This window comes from Lepidochelys kempii, chromosome 10 (assembly GCF_965140265.1).
Source record: "Lepidochelys kempii isolate rLepKem1 chromosome 10, rLepKem1.hap2, whole genome shotgun sequence".
Classification (NCBI taxonomy): domain Eukaryota; kingdom Metazoa; phylum Chordata; order Testudines; family Cheloniidae; genus Lepidochelys; species Lepidochelys kempii.
Window position 1 is genome coordinate 38527764 of NC_133265.1, and position 6654 is coordinate 38534417.

Below are 6654 nucleotides of genomic sequence, written 5' to 3' on the forward strand. Positions count from 1 at the left end.
AAGTTTTTATTGTGCATAAATACATACTAATACTTGGTCTAACTGATGGTCAGTTGTTTGTTACATGTGCAGTTTCTGCCTTGCAGTCTCTCATTAGGTTTTGGGTTTTAACCAGTTTTTACTTGGTAGTGACTGGTGATGCTCCCATTGGAAACAAATGCGACTGAGATTTGTCCTCAAAATTTTAATTCTTGGGGTGAAGTCCTGGCTCCATTGAAGTGAGTGACAAAATTCCCATTGATTACAGTGGAGCCGATATTTTTCACCGCTTATTTCTAGAAGATATGGGTGAGAGAACCACCTTAAGATAATTCTGTATGTTGCAACTCTCCTCCCCACTCCTATCGTCTTAGCAACATAAGTCCTTCACTGTGTTCTGTGGACAACTAGAGGCCTCAAGGAGCTGTCTAGTTACATGATACTGCCTCTTTTTCCACCTGCTCTACATCACACTAAAGACAGTTGAATGTTACCTTCATAATATTACTTTTCCCACATATAAGCAATTGTTGTAGTTGCCTCAGGATGTTAAGCAAAGCTGGATGAATGAGAGGGGAGGTGGAATGTTCAGGTCGGAATGGGGGTAGGTCAAATGTCTGAGTCGCTAAGGGTTTGTCTAGATGGAGGAATTTAGGTAAATTAATCCAGATTAAATAAAATTGTAAATCTAAAGCACATTCATTCAATCACATTAACACCTGTGTGGGCACTCATTTGGAATTAAAATAGCCTTAATTTGGTTTAGCTTAATTCTCAGGAATAAAGTTAAACTGAATTAAAGGCATTTTAATGCCAAGTGAGTGCCCATATAGGGTCTTAATGTGGTTTAATGTGCTTTAAATTCACATTTATGGTTAATTTGGATTGATTTTCCTGCATGTCTCAGTGTAAAAGTGCCTTAAACTATGTTCCATTCTACAAAAAGTTCAGACTCCCTATAAAGACATTTCTTGTTGTTCTTAATGTCATACCTGCAGTTACTCAGTTTCACAATGTGGAGCCATGTAATTGAGGTATTTTGTTTTACACCATCTGAACAAAAATTCCAAAAGCTCCAGATTTTATTTTTTGGGGCAGGGTGGAAGAGAATATAAATAAAAGCTAAATTTTTTATATTTTTCCTTTTTTAATGCTTCCTTGTCTTCCAAAGAGGCAAACGCACCTCCATCAGGTATTGCAGAGAAAGAAGAGAAGAGGACAGCTAACTTAATGGTGGGGCTGCATAAAGCACCAAGCCTGTGTAGTAACTGCACTGATACCTGAATTGTATTAACAATGTGGAATAATAACAAAAGCCTGGGCAGTGCTCAGGTAGATGAGGACAGGGAAGATCTTCCATTAAAGCAACCCACTGGTACAAGCTTCCACCAAAACTACTTCCAGCATCTTAGCAACAAAATTGCCTGTGACTTACTGCATGGATACAGTTACATTTTGAGGTAGTTTTTCATATGAAACAAGGTTCCTTGTGATATAGTTACTCTCCTGCCTACTCTGTCAAATGTTCTTTACAAAAGCAGTGATGGGGCTGCACTTCTAAGCCTGAGAATTTAATGGCCAGATAATAACCTAGTTTAAACTACAGCTGAAGCAATTCTAGGTATGCCTTTTGTGTGTGCATTTAGGGTGGGTGGGTAGGGAGGATCTTCCAGTGGATGTGACCCTGACATTTTTTGTGGGGAAGGGGGATGCTTACAAACATATTCTTTATAGTAACTCTATCTTAGAGTTGCCCTCTGCTGTTTCAGTTCATTTTTTTTAACTGACAAGTGAAAGTGGAAGGTGTGATGTCACACTCCATATGTTTTATGAAAATATGCTTATGAGTGTAAATATCATGTAACTGGAATATGCTTTATGCAAAAGGTCTCCTGTAAGGTATCATTACAAAGCTTATAATCTACTGAGTGTGTTCATCCTATTTGTATGAATGTATCATTCTAGTATCTGAAGCTAGAAATATGAAGTATTACTGTGAAGTCCTATTGTAACTATGCAAAGTGTGGTCCATTAATGGTGGCTTGGAATCTTGGTGGCTCCCATTAACTAGAACAATTGGTTGTAAATGGCTCTGTTTACTTGTAAGCCTTCCTGTATATGTGGGTGCCAGCCAGTGAGTAATAAAGTCTCACAGACATGTGAACATGTCACATGATACTGGAATCCATCTTAAACCTGGGGCTTTTCCATTTAGAAGGAAGGGTGGGAACCAAGAGAGAGAGAGAGGATTCCCGCCTCGTGCCAAAGATCGAAAAGGGGATGGAACAGAACAAATGGGGCTGCCAGTCATGAGAAATCCCCTTGTTACCACCTGAGCTGGAACTAACAAGAACTGTACTAGGGGAAAGGATTGGGCCCAGACTAAGAAGGAGTCTAGTCTGTGTAAGAAGCTTATTGGAACATCTCTGAGGGTGAGATTTACCTGTATTCAGTTTCTTAAATGTATTAGGCTTAGACTTGCGTGTGTTTGTTTTATTTTGCTTGGTTACTTACTTTGTTCGGTCTGTTATTACTTGAAACCACTTAAATCCTACTTTTTATAATGAATAAAATCACTTTTTTGTTTATTCATAATACCTGGGGGAGCAAACAGTTGTGCATATCTCTATATCAGTGTTATAGAGGGCGGACAATTTATGAATTTACCCTGTATAAGCTGTATACAGAGTAAAATGGATTTATTTGGGGTTTGGATCCCATTGGGAGCTGCGTGCTGGAGATAGGTGATTTGCTGAGCCTTTTTTGGTTAAAGTCTGCAGCTTTGGGGGTGTGAACCAGACTTGGGTCTGTGTTGCAGCAGGCTAGCATGTTTAGTGCAACAAGGCAGTGATCTGGAGTCCCAAGCTGACAATGGAAAATGGGTTCAGAGGTAATTCCAGCATTTCAGGTGACAGCCTCTAGGGGGTCTCTGTGACCGAACACGTCACAGTGGCATAGTCGAATAGGATCTGTGCACAGCTGATTGCCTTGAGACACTGGTAGTGATTTTAAGTGAGTTGAGTGTGGTGGCTGGAGAACAGACAAAGTGGTTACTGGTTTGTTACTTTCTGTTTGTTGTTTCTGTTTGTTTGGGTGAGGGGAAATAAGCACAAGAAAGCAGGAAAATGACTACCAGTGAGGAGCTACAAAACTAGAGCTGGCCAGACTGGAAGAAAAAGAGAAGGCAAAAGAGCATGAGTTTCAGATGAGGCTCAAAGAAGCAGAGGCAGCCAGGGAGGAAGCTGCTTACAAAAGAGCCATGGAGTAAAAAGACAAAGAGCTTGAAGCCCAGACCCTAGCACAGCAAGATGCTCAGGAGGAGAAGGAAAGAGAGAGGCAGATAGCCCTGGAATTAAGACACAGAAATACAGGCCCAAATTGAGACCCAGGAGCATGAACTGGCTGTAATGGAGTGGAAGAGACAAAACCCTTCAGCAGCTGGTTTCACTTCCCCAAAAATCCACAAATGGGAATGATTATGCCTGCAGTATGATGAATCTAGTGATATTGCCAAATATTTCATCACCTTTGAGAGACTGCACTCTCCATGCGATTCCTGAAGATCAAAAGATGACCACTTTGGTGGCAAAATTGACTGGGAGAGCTCTGGACATACTCAATAAGATGCCTATTTATGATGCTTCAAACAATGATAAATTTAAGAAACTGGTTTTGAAACTATTTCAGATTACACCTGAAATCTACAGGGTTAAATTCAGGACTTTTAAGAGGGGATCTGGATTAAGTAATGTGGCCTATGTAAATGAATTGAGAGATTTATTAGACAAGTGGGTGAGGGGAAAAGGCATTACAAGGTTTGAAAAAATGTGAGATTTAATTACTCAGGAACAGTATTTGTGGGATAAAAAGGTGTGTGCAATGGGGGAATTGGCTGGATTTGCAGACTCTTATGAGCAGTCACAAGCTTCAATTAAACATAAACCACTGGCAGAGGGGTAGAGGGTTAGTGAAAAGCAGAATCACCGTTTTACCCCTCAATACAAGGTGAATGCCTGAGGCTGAGCATTCACCTCCCTATTTCCCTATTATTCGTCCCAAGTCTCCTGTACAAGCAGAGGAGCCCAAAAGGTGCTATCATTGTAAGTCCACTGAACACCTGAGGAATAAATGTCCTTGGCTGAGTGGGAACAGGTAACTCATGAAGCTGCTGTTTCTCAGAGCACAGGGGTATCCCAGGCTACTGCCTCTTTCCACACAGGATTTGTAAAGGTTGCTTCTAGACAACCAAGCAGTGAGCATATGCATGCTGTTAAACTTAATGGCAAAGTGCTCCAAGGCTGAAGGGACACTGGTGCAGAGGTTTCTGTGGTCAGGAGAGACCTGATCCGGAAAAATGGCAGAATAATAATTGGTGGGAGGTTACAAAGTCCTTGCACCTTTAGCTAAGGTACACATGGAACTGGTGATTTGGAAGCTGAACTGACTGTTGCAGCGGTGGCACATACTTTTGCACCGTTTCTACTGGGGAATTATTTTTTTGATGTGGCAGAATCTGTTCCAGGGTTTGTTATCAGCAAGAAGTAATCTTACCTCCCCTCTGGGGCTTTCAGGACAAAGTCACAAATGCTGCTGGGGAAACAGGCGAGTGTCTCTTTAATTCCTCGGTAGCAGCAGGGATGGTCGTAACTGGTTCCTGTAGCCCCAGGGCTCAAGGCAAGTACCAGCGGGAATTGCTGGATAAAGCCAGCTCCTGTCCTGTGATCATCTTCCAGGGGGAGGGGGATGTTCCACCTTATAACAGGGAGGCCTTTCTAGCTGCTAATTACCAGGAAGTTGCAGGTCAGCAGGGGATGGGGCCTGCCCTGGGGTGCACAGAAACATGTATCCCGGAGATGGAGGTTGGGGTCCTGACAACCGCTGCAGTGGGAAGAGACCCCAAGGGCTCAGAAGCTGGAAGCAAGCCCAACCTGAGTGAAAGGGAGAGGGATTTTGCTGGCCAGTGAAGAGTCTGTCATAGCTGGTAGATGTGAGCCCACAGCTGGATCAGGGTCACCTTCCCTTTTGGGGGATACAAGAGTGTCTGTCCCCAAGGGGAGCCCAGAGACGAAAGTCCAGATGGAAGGAAGGTTTGCCCACCTTTTTGTAGAAAGGCTTTTCCCCAGGAGGAGGGTGAAGGATCTGCATCTAAAATGCCAGACCCCTCACCTGTGAATCAGGTTTTGAGGGAAGACTGGGGGTCAGATCTCCTGGACGGGAGAGTTCACCCAGCTGACCTGTTGGCAACAAAGAGTGGGGTGGACATGTGAACATGTCACATGATACTGGAATCCATCTTAAACATGGTGCTTTTCCATTTAGAAGGAAGGGTGGGAATCCAGATAGAGACAAAGGATTCCCGCCTTGTGCTAAAGATCTAAAAGGGGATGGAACAGAACAAATGGGGCTGCCAGTCATGAGAAATCCCCTAGTTACCACCTGAGCTGAAACTAACAAGAACTGTACCGAGAGAAAGGATTGGGCCCAGACTAAGAAGGAGTCTAGTCTATGAAAGAAGCTTATTGGAACATCTCTGAGGGTGAGATTTACCTGTATTCAGTTTCTTAAATGTATTAGGCTTAGATTTGCATGTTTTGTTTTATTTTGTTTGGTTACTTACTTTGTTCTGCCTGTTATTACTTGAAACCACTTAAATCCTACTCTTTATAATTAATAAAATCACTTTTGTTTGTTCATTAACCCAGGGTAAGTGATTGCTCCCCCAGGTATTAAACAGCTGTGCATATCTCTGTATCAATGTTATAGAAAGTGGACAATTTGAGTTTACCCTGTATAAGCTTTATGCAGAGTAAAATGGATTTATTTGGGGTTTGGATCCCATTGGGTGTCTGGGTGCTGGAGATAGGTGACTTGCTGAGCAGTTTTTGGTTAAAGTCTGCAGCTTTGGGGGCGTGGACCGGACCTGGGTCTGTGTTGCAGCAGACTAGCGTGTCTGGCTCAACAAGGCAGGGTTCTGGAGTCCCAAGCTGGCTGTAGAAAACTGGCTCGGAGGTAATTCCAGCTCCTCCAGTGACCACCTCAAGGGGGTCTCTGTGACCAAACCGGTCACAGAAGGAAGATCCTATGTTTTGCAGGAAGGCCTCTTCTATGTAAGGACCAGTTGGTGAAAGTTAGCCACTATGCTACCCACATCTTTTTAAGCACAAATTTGCTTGGTCTCTCTCTTATACATAGCTAGGGCATGCGCAAGGGGATCTAATATACATCACAAAAGGCATCACGTCTGAATTTAGTCATAAGACCTCTGGCTTTTTGTACTATTTGGGAATCAGAGGAAAGGCAATCCACTTTGCACTCAGCATGTATATGAACTAGACCGGGGTGGGCAAACTATGGACCGCATCTGGACCACCTGCTGTTTTAATCTGTCTCTCAAACTCGCACTGGGGAGCAGGTCTGGAGCTTGCCCTGCTCTAGCACTCCAAGTGGGGAGCAGGGTCAGGGGCCACTCCATGTGGCTCCTGGAAGCAGCGGCATGGCCCTACTCTGGCTCCTACACATAGGGGCAGCCGGGGGCTCCGCTCTGCAAGCCGCCCCCACCCCAAGTGCTGCCCCTGCAGCTCCTATTGACATGTTTTTACTTATTATGGTCAGTACCAAAGAGAAGACACAGGGTAAGAGGGGAGTAAGTCATGAATATTCTTCCATACCTGTTCA